The following is a 21,572-nucleotide window of genomic DNA, read 5'->3' on the forward strand; positions in this document are numbered from 1 at the left end:
TCTCAAAGAGGCAAGCACTGTCATCAAAATTTCAGAAGATACATACTGATGAACAAGTAGCAACAGGATGACTTAGAGAAAAGTGCCTGTGAGTTACCATATGAAGAAGCACACTGATCGGCAATAAGCCCTGGAAAGGTAAGAATTAAAGAAGCCAGGTAGTTCAGAGAGCAGGAATGCAGATGAGGCTAAAAAGATGAGCAGTGACTGAAAGTCTATCTAATGACCACAGATCCTTTGCTTTAATCCATGCAGCAATGCAAGTATCCCACTCTCATCCCAACAACAATGGAGAAGTGGAACCAGAAGGACAATGAACTAAAGGACACCCCAAGGAAAGGGGTGCATACTAAAAATGGGAGGTTGTCTAAAAATGAATATAAAATAGTTGTACTGAATAATGAAATATTTTCTTTTACTCTCTAAGAACCCTGAATGCCAGAGTTAAAACCTGCAGCAAGGAAATGGAAGGATTTCTGAGTAAACTGGCCAGTCCAAGAAAAGTGAACCAGAAATACTGATAACACATTATCCCCTCACCTCTGAAAAAATGAAGAAGTGTCCAATTCTCCTACAATGACACCTGCCATTCAGTAAGCTTCAACCTCACAAACAGGTTTCTAATTTAGTTATTTTCCAAGTTTTAGCTATTTAAAATTTATTCTACAATATGAGGGACAGAGGATGAGGTGGTTGGCTGCCTTCACTGACTCAGTGGACATAAGTTTGAGCAAACTCAGGAAGATAGTGATAGACAGAGAAGCCTGGCATGCTGCAGTTCATGGGGTTGCAAAGGCTGGAAGAAGCACAGACTGGAATCAAGATTGCCGGGAGAAATATCAGTAACCTCAGATATGCAGATGACACCATGTTTATGGCAGAAAGTGAAGAGGAACTAAAAAACCTCTTGAAGAAAGTGAAAGAGGAGAGTGAAAAAGTTGGCTTAAAGCTCAACATTCAGAAAATGAAGATCATGACATCTGGTCCCATCACTTCATGGGAAATAGATGGGGAAACAGTGGAAACAGTTTCAGACTTTATTTTTCTGCTCCAAAATCACTGCAGATGGTGACTGCAGCCATGAAATTAAAAGACGCTTACTCCTTGGAAGGAAAGTTATCACCAACCTAGATAGCATATTCAAAAGCAGAGACATTACTTTGCCAACAAAGGTCCATCTGGTCAAGGCTATGGTTTTTCCAGTGGTCATATATGGATGTGAGAATTGGACTGTGAAGAAGGCTGAGTGCCAAAGAATTGATGCTTTTGAACTGTGGTGTTGGAGAAGACTTGAGAGTCCCGTGGACTGCAAGCAGATCCAACCAGTCCATTCTGAAGGAGATCAGTCCTGGGTGTTCATTGGAAGGACTGATGCTAAAGCTGAAACTCCAGTACTTTGGTCACCTCATGCGAAGAGTTGACTCAGTGGAAAAGACTCTGATGCTGGGAGGGATTGGGGGCAGGAGAAGGGGACGACAGAGGATGAGATGGCTCTGGATGGCATCACCGACTTGATGGACATGAATCTGGGTAATCTCCAGGAGTTGGTGATGGACAGGGAGCCTGGCATGCTGCAATTCATGGGGTCGCAAAGAGTGGGACATGACTGAGCGACTGAACTGAACTAAGAATAAGCCACAAATGATTGCCTCTAAAAAAAACAGTGGAGATTTTAAGGACCCACAGAACTGCCCTTTTTGTTACAGGCCTTAAAAAATGATAATGTAATAAAATAAAGCAAAAGGTCACTCAAGCAGGCAGGACTCATTCCAGACACACAAAAATAAAAACAATCACAAGATAGTGAACCAACAGTAAAAGTTTCTATAGAGGGAAAAGGCAAATTCTTTTAAAATGCACATTGAAAGAATAGTCATCTTAGCAAAGTTATTAGAGAACATTTTACAATAGCGAAGAGCTTCTAAATGGTTGATAGTGTAATAAAAACTAAGCATTAACATTTCAGGGGAAGAATAAAAGGAGAAAGCAAGATGAGAGGCAGATTTATTACATGAGAGGAAAGCAGAAGTCTCAACAAGAGTGACTGGGCAGGCAAGGACAAACAGGTGTCACCAAGAAAGCTAGCTGCTGCTGCTGCTGCTAAGTCGCTTCAGTCGTGTCCAATTCTGTGCGACCCCACAGACGGCAGCCCACCAGGCTCTGCCGTCCCTGGGATTCTCCAGGCAAGAACACTGGAGTGGGTTGCCATTTCCTTCTCCAATAATTTGGGATTCTGGGTTTACATTTCTAAAGGCTTTCTTTTTTAAAAACATTGCCAGAGTTAAGGGTATATGCCAAAGCAAATATTAGTATTTGTGTTTACTATTAAATACCCAGAGATGTAACCAGTCTACCCAGGATCACATTTTAAGTAAACTTGTTGGTTTGATGGTTCCTAGACCATGAAAAAATTAAGATCTGAGCACTGACAGGACTGTGGTTACAAATTCACAGGGAAAACACCCACTGTCTTCCACATCAAGGCCAAAACAAAGAAGTTTCTTTGTTAAAACGAGAGTGGGACAGATTTTTAAAACAGTCCATCTTTCTACTAGTTCTTAGAAGTTATGAGCTCAGGGAAATGGAAATCACTTCCCAATTCCTCCTTTCTGGTCCCCACCCTTTTCTGGTGACTAAAGGCCAAGCCCACTGGTAACTGAGTTGCCACAGCCCATTAGGATAGTCAAAGCATGAATACCTGTTTCCCACTCTAGTTTTCCATTTCCTCCTTGTTTGGGGATTTTTTTTCTTTCTTTCTCACAGGTTCAGCAGTTCACTTACTAATAGAGTTATATGTGTTATACATTTTCCAGCATGGGTGTTCATAAAGGAAAGGATTTCAGGTAATTATCATGCCATGCTACCAGGCATAGAAGTCACATCACACTATGCCATATGTTTCTTAAATAAATATACATCATAATTGAACGCTCTCCTTCCTAGGATTACACCCACACTAGATGAGGAAGCAACAAGTAGTTTTTGTGGTTAAACACTAGAGGTTATGCAGAGATACAAAACACATTATAAATCCCAAAATGTACTAATTTAACTATTTTGTTTCCATAATTATAAAGTGGGTATAATTCACTAGCTACCTTATAGAACAGCCCTTGCAGAAATGATAGCAGAGTATCCAGCATGTTAGGATTCAATAAATATTAGCCTGTATATTCTGACTGTTACTATCACTACCACCAATAAAAGCTTATTGGGGAAGCTCAGTTTATACATAAGGAGTAATAAGTGAGTTTAATAAATGATACATTAATCACTACACTTTTATTCTAGTACAAATTCTGCCATCAAATAGCTGTATAATTTTGGGTTTAAAGTCTCTATGATTCAGTTTCTTCATCTGAAAAAAAAAGAATGGCTGTATTTGATTATAACTAAGCTTTCTTTAAGCTTTAAAAGCCAATGATTAGCTGCAGTGTAGGAAATTAAAGACTGTATAACAGGACCTGGAAAGGAAAAGTGGCCTTAGATGGGAACAATACTGTCATATACCATCAGCATTTTTTAAAGGCAAAGAAAAATTACACTAAATGGAACTGGTATGTTTCTGTATATATGATAGAAAAACTATGAACTAGGTAATGTCAGTAACTTTAATGAAAGACGAGAAAAACAAAATTTTCAAAACTACAATTTACACATTGATATTGCAAGAGTAACTTTTGAAACATTTTCTATTTCCCCTTAGCCTCTAGAGCTATACTGTCAGATAAAGAACAATAATTATTACTTTATGAGACAAATAATAAAGTGGTACATTATTATATTTGGTTATTCTATACAGAAAAGTTCTTACTTTGAATAATTAAGTAATAATTACTGTTATGATCATTCAGTATTATGCCCACTGCTGCTGCTACTGCTGCTAAGTGACTTCAGTCATGTCCGACTCTGTGCGACCCCATAGACAGCAGCCCACCAGGCTCCCCCATCCCTGGGATTCTCCAGGCAATAACAATGGCGTGGGTTGCCATTTCCTTCTCCAATAATACCCACACAAAAACTTAAAAAGAAAGTAACACTTAGGATAATAGAGTAAAATGCCTAGAAAAAAAAATATATCTGCTTCTTGAATTAGGTATTTCATAACACATATGAGATGGAAATACATGAAAATAAATTCTCATTAATAACCACTGGTAGAAATATCTAAAGAAGGAGCACTACGTAAAAGTCATAAAGATTTTTTAATAAAAAATTTTTAATTGTGGAAAAGAATGCTAACTTACTATCTGGCAAAATAAAAGACATCACAGTGAAGGGCAAAGTGTTAGTCACTCAGTCATGTCCAATTTGATGCAACCCTATAGACTGTAGCCTGCCAGCCTCCTCTGTCCATGGGATTCTCCAGGCAAGATACTGGAGAGGGATGCCATTCCCTTCTCCAGGGGAATCTTCCTGACCCTGGGATCGAACCCAGGTCCTCCTGCATTTCAGGCGGATTTTTTCACTCTTTTAAATTAAGTAAACATGTGTTTGTGCATGTGTATGTGTACATAGAGGTAGGTGGTAAAGGGCACACCAATATGAAAATAAATACAACATTCACTCCCTCTGCATAGGACAAGATCATTCTTCTTTCCTTAGTTTAATTCTGCCATAAGGGTGAGACGGCTGGATGGCATCACCAACTCGATGGACGTGAGTTTGAGTGAACTCCAGGAGCTGGTGATGGACAAGGAGTCCTGGCGTGCTACGATTCATGGGGTCACAAAGAGTCGGACACGACTGAGTGACTGAACTGAACTGAAGGCACTGTCAATTCTACCACAAGTAAAAGTGCCCAGCCAAATATCCAACCACTATGAAACCTTGACTCTATCAAGCATTCTTTTACTATACGAACTCTGACTGCATACAACCAAGAGTCATTCTTGCTATTTCAATCACTGACCTCCAAGGGCAAAATCAAACGCCTACCACGTAGACCTCTGGATGTTTCTCACAGTGAAAAGCAGTCACTCAGGCTTGAGGATGCAAGCTTTTGTCTGCATCACCTAAGGAAGATCATCTACTAATGGTTCTTCAGGCATACACTAGCACCTACTCTCATGTCTCATTCACTCACTGATTCACTATGTTTTACTAAACACTGCTATACACCATGCACAGTCAAGGATTACAGGGGTAAACAAGACCAATTCAGGCTCATCTCTCATGAAATCTACAATCTAGCTGAATGAGTAAATAGATCCATGAATCAGTGAATGATAAAGAAAACAAAAGAAAATTCACCTAACAGGAAATATAAACAATAAAAAGAAATATGACAAAAGATCAATTTTGCTATAACTAAAGAAAAGTGAGTTAAAGGAAAACTGAAAATTTAAGCAACAGCATTTACAGTTGTTGAGTTTTATTAAAACAACCATTATCCTTCATTACCAGTGGCATTACATATTCATGGAATAATTTGAGAGAGCAATACATAATTTTTTAAAGTTTATAATCCATAACCAAGTAATTCACTCCTGGGAATTTATCTCAAAGAAATAATTAAGAAGAAGGGAAAATGCTTTATAGCATATTAATTACAGCAGCAAAAGTCAGAAAACACTTTAAATTCAGAAGAGGGGAATAGTTAAGTGTATTATGAAACAACAATATCTTATTATTAATTTAAAAAACCTATGTTACTTGATGTTTATGTGAAAGTATACAAAATGTATCTATAAGAAATGTTAAACAATAATAGAATATAATGCAGTGCATGCAACATGGTTCCAACAATGAAAACAACACATGGAAAAGTATTAGAAATTATATAGAAATTGGCATTAAAATAGAAATTGGAAATCTTATAAAACTCCATACATAATCTAAAAATTGACCTACTAATCAGTTTCAAAGCTTTAATACCTTCATATAATAAATAAGGGTTCATATTAAAGATCGCAAACAAATCATACTCTACAACAACTGTAGATAGACTCCGAAGACAATGACAAAAAAAATCCCCCTACTAATTCTGGCATTTATATCCAAAATTACAAATTAAAGGAAAGACAACAGAGGTTAATATGTAAATTTACAAATAACACCAAGCTTTCTGATAAATAATCCAAATGCAATAAAAATTAAGTAACTGAAGATCTCAAAAGTCTAAGAAAAACATTTTTAAATACACAAGTAGAGTACGGTGTATAATCTGAAATACTGAATCATTATTTTGTATACTTGAAACTAATATAACTGTAATAAAAAAGAAAAGAAAAGGAGTGAGATGAGTTACTTTACACTGTATTGTTAATGAAAAACAAAAAAAATACAAGTGGAGGAGAAACAGAAATGATAGTCCAATCTATACATAAATTGGGCTCTAAATTATTCATTAATCAGTGCAGGCCACATCCCTAAAGAACAAACATTACTATTGCCAAATTCAGAGTAAAATATTCTGTCAGAGAGTTAGGTATGTTTAGGCTAAGAAATAATAGCATCAACTCATAGTCACATTCACCCTTATTCTAACCAAAAAGAAACATAATCAAGATTTTTTAAAAGATAGTTCTCAGTTCATTATAGAAACAAACTAGTTCCACTTACAGGAAGACAGAATAGATTTTCCCCTATTTCCCATGCAAAGGACAACTAAAATCCCATTATTATATATAAAAAAAAAATAAGACTCTGAAAGATGGAAAGAAGGCGGCCCATCAGTTAGGGACCTCAGGATCCAAAGACAATCACAGTGGTGAGGTGCATAAGCTTTGTTTTTGCCTCACATTTTCCAGACTTGAAGCTGAAGAAGCCAGCAACCCATGAAGGCCAACAGGTACAGACATAAAATATGTTAACAAAATTTCACTCTCCCTAGCCAAAGGAACTGAATAAAAAGCATCAGCAGCAAGACAAAAATCTCACAGACAATAACTGCTCTACTCCAGGTAAACACCACAGAAAAACTGTTGTCCCAACTCCCACCATACTAGCAAAGGTCTACTAGACTTCTACTTTCAACATGCCCTAACAAGGAAACCCAGTGCCCCAACTTGAGTAGTACAGAAGGAGACTTAATAGGGAACATGGACTTCCAACCCAACCCAGCAATAAGGAGGCACCCCTCAACTTTCCAGGGTGAGATCAAAGAAGCCCTTGCAGAGTTAGGACTGTCACCAACCTCCAGCAATAATGAGCTACTCTACTACCATGGTATCAGTAGAGACCTCATGCAGAACAGCAATGAGGTCTTGTGATCCAACCACTGCAAGCCAGAAAATTATAACTGGAGTTCTGTATAAGAGCTAGAATTCCCACCCTGGGCCAGAACTTACCGGCCACTCCACCACCCTTAGATACCAATGGAAGTCAAAAGGAAAACCTGGACTTCTACCTCCACTGGTGAGTAACAAGGGTGCACGTTCCCTTCCACAGTTGGAGCATTATCAGATGAAGCTGTATAAGCTAGAAAGTTTAAATAAGATCCAGGGCCTCAGAAAACAATTTCCAAATTTTTAGGTTTCAGTCAAAAATCAACTGTCATACCAAAAAACAAGTTCACAAAGTGAATGAAAAAGACAATTAATATATGCCACTGAGATGACAACAGATGTTAGATCTGACAAATGCTTTTTAAAAGGCATCCTAAAAGTATTTCAATGAGCAATTATAAGCATGCATGAACAAATGAAAATGATAATTTACCAAAGGAAAGCAGGTAGGGATGGTAACGAAAAAAGATTCAAAAAGAAATTTTAGAACTGGAAAATTCAGCAACAGAAATAAGGAACTCAATGAATGGGTTCAACATCAGAATGGAGAAGATAGCGGAGAAGGCAATGGCACCCCACTCCAGTACTCTTGCCTGGAAAATCCCACAGATGGAGGAGCCTGGTAGGCTGCAGTCCATGGGGTCGTGAAGAGTCGGACACGAATGAGCTACTTCACTTTCACTTTTCACTTTCATACATTGGAGAAGGAAATGGCAACCCACTCCAGTGTTCTTGCCTGGAGAATCCCAGGGATGGGGGAGCCTGGTGGGCTGCCGTCTATGGGGTCGCATAGAGTCAGACACACTGAAGTGACTTAGCAGCAACACAATAGCAATTATCCATTCTGAATCACACAGAAAATAGGAGAAAAAAAAAAAAAAACACCACACAACAGAATCTCAAGTACCTACAGGATCATAATAACAGATCTAACATTCATGTCACCAGGGTACCAGAAGTAAAGGAGAAAGGTGGGGCTGAAAAAATACATAAAGAAATAACAGCAAAAAAACTTCTCAAATTCAGCAAAAGACATAAGCATGAAAATTAAGAAGTTGCGTTAACCCCAGAGTAATCAAAGAAATCAAAACACAAAGATAAACTACTAAAAACTAAAGACAAAGAAAACAAAATCTTAACAGGAGTAAAGGAGAAGTGACACCTTACTCACAGGGGAAAAACAATTCAAATGACAGTAATTTTTTTTTTACTTGAAACCATAGTGGGAAGTGGCACAACATTTTTCAACTGCTGAAAAGACTTCAGGATTGAAGGGAGAAACCAGACATTCTCAGATGAAGGGCAAGTAGGAAAACTTGTAACGTGTAGACCTTTCCTAAAGAATAAAGTTAAGTTCTCCAAGCAAAAAGGATTTAAAATAAGAAGCTGTGATATATTAGGAAAAAAGAATAAAATAAAAATAGGATATATATTAACAGACTTTTATTCATTTCTTGAGATTTCTAAAATGTTTCCTGTCGAAGCAAAAGTCATATCTGATGTGGTTTTCAATATACATAGAGGAAATATTGAAGACAACTGTATTATACAGGAGAGGGTTAAGAAACAAAGTTAAGTATGGTTTCTACACATCAGTTGAACTAGAAAAATGATAATACCAGTAGACTACAATAAGTTAGATATTTGAAATGTAAACCCAAAACAACTATCAAAAACGCTTCACAGGGTACACTCAAAATGACTACATATAAATCAAAACGGCATTCTAAATAACATTCAAGTAACAAAAGGCAAGAAAACAAAGACATTAGAAACAGTAATCAAACAGAAAGTCAAACCTGAAAACTAAAACGGCAGACTTAAGGCCTAATCAACCAAAGGCTACCTTAAATGTAAATGGTCGAAATCTAGCTAATAAAAGACAAGATTGGTCGACTGGATTAAACACGATCCAACCATATGCTATCTGTGAAATCTCATTTCAAAGATGAGGTAAGAGTGTTGAAAGTAAAAGAACAGAAAAGGGTAGATCACAAAATATTAATCTAAAGAGAACAGAACACAGTGAGACATAATTTCACACAATTAGATGGCTAAAAACAGAGACAATCAAAAGTACTGGTGAGGAAGTAGAGAAATTTTTGACACACTTACACTGCCAGTGGGAATGTAAAATGATGCAGCTGCTATGGAAAACAATTTGGCAATTCCTCAGAAAGTTAAAGAGGTAACTTAAGGTCCAGCAATGCCACTCCAAGGTGGCACACAAGAGAACTGAAAGCACACATTCAATCAAAAGCTTACCCAAGGATGTTCCCATAATGGCACTGTTCTTAATAGTCAAAAATAAATGCCAAGATACGGATGACCCTTGAAAACATCACACTAAGTGAAAGAAGTCAGATAGAAAAGGTAACATATTGCATGATTCCGTTCACAGAAAATATTGAGAATAGATAAATCCATAAGGACACATGAATCAGTGGTTGCTGGGGGCTGGAGTTAAGTGGAATGGGGAGTTATCAATAAAAAGATACGGGTTTCTTTTCAGGTGATAAAATACGTCTTAAAAGTAGACAGTGGTGATGGTTGCACAACTTTATGAATATAATAAATACCTCTAAGTTGTGCATTTAAAAATGGGTAAATGGTAAATACTGCGTATGAATTAATGTGTGTGAATTTAATCTCTTAAAAAAAACAAATAAAAAGCAGAAATGCTTAACATCAGATACAACAGACTTAAGAGATGAAAAAACAATAACATAGGAGATACTCCAAAAATACACAGCAATCCTAAATGCATATGAAACTAACATAGCTGAAAAACTGTAGCACACAGCTAATAAAAAGAAAAATAAATCCACATTTCTAATTGAACACTTCAACAGTTCCTTAACAATGGAAAGAAAAAACTACAATATCAACAAAGATATAGAAGATGGAAAAAAGTATTACCAATCAATAAGCTCTCTGTGATATCACAAAACAAAAGAAGAAATATTCAAGTGTCTACAGAATATACACTTCAATAGACCATAATACCCTGAGCCATAAAAGAAGCTCAATAAATTTAAAAGAAGTGAAGTCAGAGTTTCTTCTTTAACCACATGTGATTCAAATTAGAAATCATAAGAAAAGAATAATAGGGAAATCTCTAATTACTTGGAAATTAAGGAGATCTAAATATTCCATAATTTAAAGAGGAACACTCAGGAAAAATTAAATATATACACAGAACTGAGTAAAAATATGACATATCAAAATATATGTAACACAACTAAAGCAGTGCAGAAAGGCAATTTTATAGCAGCAAATGTACACACTGGAAAAAGTAAGTAAGTCTGAAGTCAATAATCTAGGCTCTCACTCAAAACATAGAAAAAGGAGAGAATGAAAAGCTGAAAGCAGAGGAAGCTATAATTTTTTAAAAAAAGGAAGCAGAAATCAATGAAGTTGATTTTTAAATAACTATTTTTTAAAAAATAATTGAAATTGAAAAAATTAGCAAAAGGGGAAAAAAAGAGAAAGGGATGATAAATTGCCAATATCAGAAATGAAACAAGGTTATCACAACAGACTGCAAACATCAAAAGGTTAATGAAAAACTGCTACAAACAAGTCTGCATACAGCATGTGACTGCTTTGATGATACAGATCAGTAAGTCAAGAAAAATGCAAAAAACAGCAAATGGTAAATCCGGGACACATGGAAAGTTTATCGAATCTTTGACAAAGAACTGATGTCCCTTCAAAACAATCTCTTCTAAAATAAGGAATAGGAGAAAACACTTAACGAAGCTAGAATTACCCTGCTTCCTAAACAAAGACATTGCAAAAAAAAGAAAAGGAGTATTATATACAACTATTCCTCATTAATATACATGTGAAAATACACAACAGAGCATTACGAAAGGAATTCAGCGATAAGTTTGTGGGTACATAACTATAAATAAAAAATATAAATAAATAATCATGACCAAGTGGAATTTATTCCAGGAATGGGTTTTTAGTTCAATATGGAAATATTAATGTTATCCCCCATAGTAACTGGCTCAACAATAAAAATCATAATATCTACTGATGTATAAAATTACATTTGACAAAATTCAACACCCACTCATGATAAACATTTTCAAGGAAACAAGAATAGAGAATTTTCTTAACATTAGAAAGAACATCCACAAAAACAACTAAAATTACTTAATAGTGCAAAACTCAATGTTTTCACACAAAGATTGGTACAAAGCCAAGGATGTCAGCTCTCATCTCTGTCTTTCAACATAATGGTAGAAGTTCTATCTAGAGCATTACAAGAAAGAAAAATAAGAGGTACAGATGAGAAAGGAAAAAACTGAAAATGACTCACATGTCCTTCAATAGATAACTGGTAAAACAAACTGTGATAAACTCATACCATGGAATATGATGCAGCAATAAGACTCATCTAATTATACACACAACAATGTAGATAAACATCACATATTATATGATTCCTTTTTCATGGTATGTCCATAATAGGCAAATTCATTGAAACAGAAAGCAGATTAGAGATTATCAGGGAATGAGGCAAAGGAGAGACTGTGAAGTGACTACTCAAAGGGGAAAACATGTTTTGAGAGAGTGATGAAAAGGGTCACCACATTGTAGATACACTAAATATCACTGAACTATATACCTTAAAATTGTTAATTGTGTATTATATGAATTTCACTTCAGTAATACAGAGAAAGAGAGAAGAGAAAAGTCAATCAAAAGAAAAAGAAAACCCACTGGCTCACATATTTAAAATTGAAAGGAAGTTTGAAAAGTACCTATTTATTATCTTTTCCATCTCGCTTTTACTTCATGTTTATGAAAATTCATTTGTGGAAGAATGTTCACTGTTGAAACTATTAACAGGTGCCTATTCTAAGAGTACAAGTTAAGAGAAACATAGGCATTTGTGTATGTAGGTGGAATCACTAGAAATCTTTACAGACTAATCAATATACTTTTTAATCACTCATGATGTTCATCAGTTTGTTGTAGAGCTATCCTAAAAAGTTATTTTACATTCCAAAGGTTTATGAAATTTTTAATGCATATAAAACTCTACAGATCTTAAAGAAGGAACACTAAAAATACAGTGAAATATTACTTAAGAAATTCTTTGAAAATACTTTTAAATACACCTACCTTTAAAAATAAGTTTGTTAAGTGGTGTTTCTTTATCATTAACTAGATAAAAAGAAAAACTACAGAACTATTCCAATGTGTCCCTGAAAGTAATTTTTCATAAGCAAGTCAGAGAAAAATTTCACATGCTATGTAATACTTCTGACAGGTTATTACACCAAGAGAATATTAACCTTCACTCCCTGACTCATTCAAGAAATGTTTGCAAGAATACTTTGAGCCTCTTTATCTGGTCAAAGAACTAGAAGCTAAGTGGTTGGTGTCTGTACAAACCAATCATTTCACCAGCAGTTTTATATTTCTTTAAAGCCTCATATAAAAAGCACCTGCCTAAAGTGAGTAATGGAGTTTTACATTCATTGCACTTAGGAACAGCGTATGTAACCTATTCCGTTTTCCTCCCTTGTGGAATATATTTCAGCTTATATTGCACAACACATTACCAATGCATATAAAGACTCTCTGATCAGCCATTTGGACTGCAGTCAGCAACCTGCCTGAGTGCTTTTTTCCCCTGCCCTAAATAACATACTCACTTAATTCAACAACTCAAATGAAAAAATCTTTTTAAGATGGTGATCTTACTTTCTTAATAAATACGTAACACATGTATGTGAATTGACTGTATTTGGAATACAAATGGTGAGACACAAAACTTGAACAAAGTTTGTGAAGTAACAGCTGAAAACTAGTTGAATACATCAATCTAGGGGAATAAAACAGAAGCCTGTATGGGATGTCTTCTTGGTTTTTTTTTCTTTTTCTTTTTTTCCTGAGCAATCTACAATTTTAAAATTACTGTAACCACACTAAAAACTTAAGTTAATTTTGACCCATTAAAGGCCTGGAAATAGGGCTAAACTGTTATTAAAACTGAATCACTTGCATATCTGCCAGACCCCAAAGCATTTTCAAGACATACATATCCCAATCATTGTCAAAATTTGCTGAATATGAATGAAGGAATATTTTTAAAAGAGCAACAAGAATAAAAATGTCATATGCTATTTAGTAGCTGTTGTTTACTCACTAAGTTGTGTCTGACTCTTTTGCAACTCCAATAACTGCAGCCCACCAGGCTCCTGTCCATGGGCTTTCCCAGGCAAGAATACTGGGGTGGGTTGCTGTTTCCTTCTCCAACGGATCTTCCCAACCCAGAAATAGGATTCTTTACCCCTGGTCACTGGTGAAGCCATTCTATATCTGAGATAGATTTAAAACTCAAGTACAACGGATAAAAAGAATAATGAAGACTGAAGGGAATTGCAGAAATGGAAAAGTACCAGAAATGTGCAATAATTGTAAGATTATGGCTTGGCAATATTGTAAACTATTATCAAATCTGTTTTTACATGTTGCAATATTACACATAAATAGGTAAAAAATAAAGAATTGAAAGTGTCCAAGGCAAAAGGTACCCACTGCCCCTTGCTGGTACACTCATGCAATAACCTAAGGTCAACAGCATCAATTAAAGAACATTTACTTAGACTCACATATGCAAAAATTTAACCATAGTAAGTGTTGAGGTATTCAAAGCCTATAAAATATGGTACCTAACCTCCAACAGATCACAATCCATTAGGCAAGAAATGAAAAGCTAAAAAAAAAAATTTGGTCAATTCACCAATTCCCTCAAGTATTAACATGAAGTCTAGAAAACTGGCAAAGCTGTGATAATCAGGCTCAAACCTGAAGCGAGATTTGGCAAACTTTTTCTATAAAGGTCCAAATAGTAAATATTTAACCTTTGTGAGCAATAAGGTCTCTGTTGCACTTATTCAACACTTGTTACTGTAGTAGAATAGAGCCACAGACCAAAAGTAAGCAAGGAACTAAACAACCCCTGTGTGTACCAGTGAAAAATAGGCAGTGCGCTAGATTTGGCCTGTGGGCTGTTCTGAGCAGTTGTTCTCGACCCTTCCATCTGTACTGGATTGACATAAAAAGGTTTCTGTGTTTGTTTTTTAATTATCAAGATCTAATTCCAACCTCAGAGAACTCCATAATAAGAGGTCTGGTACAGCCTACTAAACAGCATATTTTAGAAATTTCAGCTACCACTAGGGGACAAAGTTTTGATATGAGAATCATGCAAGACTGAAAGATTTGTGTTCTTGCACCCATCAATTTTTGACCTAAGAACAGAGAAGAACAATGGTAGGTGACAGCCTATAGAGATTACAAGGCTTATACTCACAAATGACCTGGCATTAAAAATAAGTATATTTTTATCAAAGAAATCTCTGCTTTCCCATGTCCACTGAAGCATTATTCACAATAATCAAGACATTAAAACAATAGGTGTCCATCAACTGATGAATGGATAAAGAGGTATGGTGCGTGTGTGTATGCATGTGTATGTGTGCATGTGTGGATAATGAAATTATCATTCTGCCATCAGAAAGGAAATACTGACGTTTGCAATAACATGAATGGACCTTGAAGGAATTACGTTTAGGGAAATAAGCCAGACAGGCCAAGAGAAATACTGTATATTATCAATTATATGTGGAAACTTATTTTTTAAAAAAAAGCCAAACTAATAGACTAAAAATTGGCTGCCAGGGGCAGAAGAGTAGGAGGAATATGTAGAAGTTTATAAAGGGATACAAACTTTCAGCTACAAGATGAATAAAATCTCCGGATCTAATGTACAATACAGTAACTACAGTTGATAACACTGAATAACTGAAATTTGCTTAAAGAGTAGAATGTAAATGTCCACATTAAATACGTACATGTGTGCATGTGTGTAAACATGTGAAACATGATGTATATGTTCATCCTTTTACAATCTATATGTATATCAAATCATCATAACTCTCAAATATGCAATACACCAAGTCTTTCAATTTTGTCAATTATACCACAATAAAGCTGAAAAAAATGAATCATATTCAAAAAATAACCACAATCAAGTTATATATAAAATAAGCTATGAGGCAATATTGACAACATGAGGGATACAGCACCAATGTAACTATATATGAAGTATAATCTTTTAAATTGTGAATTACTACGTTGTACACCTGTAACTTATGTAATATTGTGCATCAATTATACTTTAATAGAAATAAATAAAAAGTTACTTGTGTTAGGTAAAGAGAAATAAGAAAGACTAAAATACATATATCTCTTCATTTTGTCCATACTCAAAAAATAAATCAAAATTGTTTTAATTCCTAAGTCAAGGTACTTGGTAATGAAGGACTGTTACCACTAAAGAAAATCAGCAAAGTAGATTGAAACTTACAGAACCAATAATATATTCATTCTAATTAGCTATTGAGTACTTAGCGTTCAAGGAAAGGTGGCAAATGCCTAGCAAGCAGCTAAGAGCAAGACAAACACTCTCAAAACAAACAAACACTCTTCCTCTTCTCAAGATGTTGAAACTGTAGGTGAAAATAGCTAAGTTTTATTGAACCTTTAAATATGTGCAAGACAAAATGCACAATGCTTTATTTTTCTAAAATAATACAAAAAGAACATGAGTTAGACTAATAAGTACTGTCATTGCAGAAAAACTGAGTATTTAAGAGGCTAAATAACTAGTCCAAGGTCACATAATATAACCAAACTGGGATTTGAATCCAGTTTAACATTGAAGATTATGTTCTTAAATACTATGTTACAAATGTTCACTATCCATTAAAAACACTTACAACACTAAAGGGATTGTGAAATGAGAGAAAACACAATGAAATGAGAGAACATGGAGAATAATAATAGATCAGTTCACTCGCTCAGTCGTGTCCAACTCTTTGCGACCCCATGAACTGCAGCACGCCAGGCCTCCCTGTCCACCACCAACTCCCGGAGTTCACTTAAACTCACATCCATCGAGTCAGTGATACCATCCAGCCATCTCATCCTCTGTCGTCCCCTTCTCCTCCTGCCCGCAATCCCTCCCAGCATCAGTCTTTTCCAATGAGTCAGCTCTTCACATGAGGTGACCGAAGTATTGGAGTTTCAGCTTTAGCGTCAGTCCTTCCAAAGAACACCCAGGACTGATCTCCTTTAGAATGAACTGGCTGGATCTCCTTGCAGTCCAAGGACTCTCAAGAGTCTTCTCCAACACCACAGTCCAAAAGCATCAATTCTTTGGCGCTCAGCCTTCTTCACAGTCCAACTCTCACATCCATACATGACCACAGGAAAAATCACAGCCTTGACTAGACGGACCTTTGTTGACAAAGTAATGTCTCTGCTTTTGAATAAGCTATCTAGGTTGGTCATAACTTATCTTCCAAGGAGTAAGCGTCTTTTAATTTCATGGCTGCAGTCACCATCTGCAGTGATTTTGGAGCCCCCCAAAAATAAAGTCTGACCCTGCTTCCACTGTTTCCCCATCTATTTACCATAAAGTGATGGGACCAGATGTCATGATTGTTTTCTGAATGTTGAGCTTTAAGCCAACTTTTTCACTCTCCTCTTTCACTTTCATCAAGAGACTTTTTAGTTCCTCTTCACTTTCTGCCATAAACGTGGTGTCATCTGCATATCTGAGGTTACTGATATTTCTCCCAGCAATCTTGATTCCAGTTTGTGCTTCTTTCAGCCTTTGCAACCCCATGAACTGCAGCATGCCAGGCTTCTCTGTCTATCACTATCTTCCTGAGTTTGCACAAACTCATGTCCATTGAGTCAGTGAAGGCAGCCAACCACCTCATCCTCTGTCAGCCCCTTCTCTTCTTGCCCTCAATTTTTCCCAGCATCACAGTCTTTTCCAATGAATCAGCATTTTGCCATCAGGTGGCCAAAGTATTGGAGCTTCAGCTTCAATGTGAGGATAACTTTTTTAAATGTTCAAGTCCTTGAATTTTTTTCTCTGTAAGAAATATTCTTGTGTTTCTAAAATAGATTCTTATGTGTGCTGAAAATGTGATATATCTGGAATATGCTACTTAACAAATCTACATTAAGAAAGTTTCAAGGAAAACACTAATATTTTAGAAAAGCAAATTCTAACATTCATGAATTAACAATTAACTCTAGAAGTCAAAAAGTTTATTATAAAAACTATACTGGTTCATATTTCACTGTTTAGTATCAGTAGTTCTTAATGCAACTTGAAACATTTATAATCTTGTAAGTTTCAAAGAATTATTTTATTACGTGGCTTAATTTGTGAGAAAATAGCTTATATGAATGCCAGTTGTATTTCTTTGGAAAGACAAATGTAAACCTATTTAGTGATCTGATTTTCCCTTTCATCTTGTCTCCAGTTTCTGTGTAGATTTATAATGTTCATTGTTTCCAATTTTAACAAATCACCTAATGGCAGAAAGGAAAATATGTTAACCTTGGAATTATTTGCAGTTGGAGAATTCCCTTTTGTCTGGCCCAAACAGGGCCTGCAATCTGTTTTAAACACAGATTGTCTGTCTTTCGTCTGACAGCCACCAAGCTGCACAAATTACTTTCTGCCTGTTCACCTGTTTGCAGCTGCGTCTGTGGCTAAAGATTCTGCAGTTTGACTTGAGCAACCACTTCAGCATTGATGACATGTGCTGCTGATAAAGTGAGCAATTTGAAGAAATTACTGGCTATAGTTATTGAAAGACATCTGGGCACGAGCTGAGAACTAGAAGCCTTCAATCATGTGCTTGCAACCTGCGGTGGCGGCAACCGTGTTTGAAGTGATACCCTACTAAAAAGAAGTTGGCCCTGGCACTAAATAACCAAGTGATGCATGGAACATAATCTCTCAAATGAGTAATAAAAGATTTGGTCTTTTAGCTATACAAATTAGAGGTTTGGTCCTTTCTTTAAAATATTAAGAAAAAATATAAGGCAACAATGAATCCTTCCCATTTGTATCCTTTTCTGAGTTAATTTTACAAACACCTCTAATTTCCTACTTATTTCAAATTGCTACTACTATTGCTACTAAAGAAAAGGCAAGCATTTATTGAATATCTACTACAGGCTCCACACCCTAAGCCTAGGAAGAGATTTACATCTATTACCTTATTAACACTCACACCAACCCTATTAAACCAGAATTACTATTCCTTTTCTCTGGTAGAAAAAGTAAAGTTCCAGGAAACTAGCCTCATGTCACAAAACTGTGCATAACAAAGCTAGGGATTGTCTATCTCCTGATCAACAGCTCATTCAACTGTACTATACTGCCTTCCTGTTTTGCCTTTTTATTTTTTTGGGTGGGAAGGTGGGGGAGGTGGACTTCCTGTCTCCTGATATATACTTCTGATGTGTGATCAATTGTACATTTTGTCAGAACCATTCTGTCCCTCAGGTTAGCTATTTGTAGATGTGATTTCTATTCTCACCTTTCTGTCTCATTATATAAACTTTTTCCAAATCATGCTGTCTTCATGAATTCAGAAGCCTGATTCAATCAAAATTCATGCTTTTAACAGTAAGGGATAATGCAAAAACCTCAGACCCTTGTCATATTTCCTGAAAACCAAAGTTCAAGTAAAATCATGCTACAAATAGCAAACGCATGTCCTTTTGTGATAAATGTATGCCTACTACTGAAGAAAAAGAAATAATGCCACTAAGGTGTTACTTAAATAAAAAGGCATTATTTAAAATATTAATGAGTTTGATGACATCAATAACAATGAATAATTAAAAAGACATACAAAACATGAGCACAAATATAATCAAATATAGCACTGTCTGACAGGCAGTTCTGTAGAGACAGAACAAACATAAACTACACCAATTAATGAAGAATCACTTAGTATCACTATACTTCAATGCACAAACGTAAAACACACATTTAGTCTGTTTCAAATGCAAAGTTAGATGGAAGATTATGGGCTAACATTTGTATAGCATCATCACATTTGTCTAATTAAAATTAATATGATTTTGGGTAAGCATTTAAACTCCTTTTCTCCATTTGCAAACAGTTATAAGCCAGTACAGGTCACATTCAAGATAAACCTATTCAGAGATCATAGGCAAAGCAAAAACAAATATAACCATTCAGATGACCAGTTTTTGTGCAACACCTAAAATTCTTAATTTATAGACAATGAAATTAGTAAAAATCAATAATTTCAAAATTGTTCATTTGAGAAAAATAAAAGAGTCCGTTAATACTAGAAACCAAACTTTGAAAAAATTTATTAGCTGGTAAGCTATGAAAGTTCTTAGAGAAAATGACTCCAGCAAACACTAATCTAAAATAATTTCAAATCTAAAATATTCTGCAGTTAAATAAAAATATAAGAATGTTAATTTGCAAATATTAAAGACCAATTTTCCAACTATCAAATCATTATTTTTGTTTAGGGTGGACATATTAAATAAAATGGATTTCTTCATTTTGTTAGAGGGGACATGTTCTTTTAAAAAGCCTCTCTCAAAGATGCTTTTGAATAACTGGCTTTTCAACTACTTTTACATTGGTGTTTAAATTTCCATAGGGTTGGAAAATATCCCTGTAAACACGGGGGTTTTTTGTTGTTTTTTTTTTTGTTTTTTTTTTTTTTCAGAAAAAAATTTAAATACATTGGTAAAAATGCCATCCAAAATACACAATCATTTCAACTGTTGAGGATTTGAGGATAATAAAGAAATAGAAAGACCAAAGACTTCAAGTTACTGTATAAATTTGGCCTTCACATTTCAGTATTCATAAATTGAATTAAACACAGACCTGACTGACTCTAGCCACAAAAGATATATACCAATGATTATAATAAATCAAGCCTTATTTATGTATATAATGATATAGCAACAGTAACATTCTTCTACACAAAGATACTCAAACTATGTTACTATCCTCTTTCCTAATCATGTCATGAGTTCATATTTTAAGAGCACTTTTTATTTTAAAAGACTTAAGTCATGAGAACATTCTTATGTACCACTTCATAACTTTGACACAAAGTATATACAAAAAGATTAAACTTTATTTGGTATAAAATCAGTTGGCAGTTTTACATCTGTGCATGCAACATAAATACCCCAGCTGGCATCTCAAGCACACACACATATGGACTTCAAAACAGAAACTTCCTTATTTGCAGCACTGCCAGGGTAATTTTGTATCCTCTGCATACTACAGCTATTTGTCAGGCCCCTGCAGGTGTGCACTGCACATAAACACACAGCTGTAGTCCAGCAAGCCAAGTGTTCCATCAAACACATAAAGGGAAACCTCAGCAGTTGGATTAGTCATCCCTACAACAGGTCCAGGGAGAACAATATGGGTTAGTATTTTTGGAAAAAGCATGGATAGGAAATTTATGATTATGCTAGTCTTACCAAATAACTGGTGGATTGTGTCATTTTTAAAGATACGTCTACTTATTAAGTTTTTCTTAGAAAGGCTGCGAAAAGTGGAATTTGTTTTTTAGTTTTAAACTTAACCAATAATCTATAAATGAGCTTATTAAGTGCAAAATGTGAAAAAAATCTTCAAATTTGTTTCAGTTTTTGGCAGTTAATGCAGTTGAATGCCTTGGAAATAATCATTTACAAATCATAATCACTATATCTTAAGACACTTATCAGTTCTATATTTTTATATTTATAATTCTACTTTTCAATTCATATGTATTTAAGATGAAATTGCCAATGCAAGTTATTTGTGTCCAAAATTACATTTGACATTTAACTGTCAAAAGTTACATGCTGTTTTAATATTAGACTGTGAACAAATATTTACTTCTCAAATATGATATGAAAGAATATCAACCTACAAATGGCAGGGGAAATAAACGAAAATATAAAACATGATCATTTTGCAATCAGGAGAAAGCTCCCAAAAAAATTAAATGTGACCTTATTCATATTCTTTAAAATACCAAGTAAGCACTTCAAGCAGTTGATAATTATGACTACTTTAACCACATTTCCCCCAAACTGCTCCAAGTCCACCTGGCAGTTGACAAAACATGAAAGATAACTTAGAAAATGAGCTTGAATGCATTATGCCTAATATACTAATCTTCAGTGAACTTGAGGTCAGAGAGTTAGTAATCAAGGAACACTAGCAGTCTCTGACATGAAGGAACTCACATTTTCTTATATGTGGAAGGTATAACAGGACATTAAAAACTACGTTAGTCTGATACAAATTAAACCCTTCAACATGAAACCTAACTTTATTAAGTACTATCATAGTTTAGCTGAGCCACAAAAACAGGATCGAATGTAGGAACAGAGGTAAAGGGTTCTCATCACAATGAAGGAATCCGTTTTCCTTTATCCTGC

The 21,572-nt window shown here is 35.2% G+C and overlaps 1 protein-coding gene across 1 annotated transcript in view; it reads right to left on the bottom strand.

The window, feature by feature from the left end:
• VPS13B (vacuolar protein sorting 13 homolog B) overlaps window positions 1–21,572 on the bottom strand; it is a 775,227-nt gene that overhangs the window by 571,975 nt on the left and 181,680 nt on the right. The window lies entirely within an intron of this gene.

The sequence above is a fragment of the Budorcas taxicolor genome, chromosome 14, assembly GCF_023091745.1.
Source record: "Budorcas taxicolor isolate Tak-1 chromosome 14, Takin1.1, whole genome shotgun sequence".
Taxonomy (NCBI): domain Eukaryota; kingdom Metazoa; phylum Chordata; class Mammalia; order Artiodactyla; family Bovidae; genus Budorcas; species Budorcas taxicolor.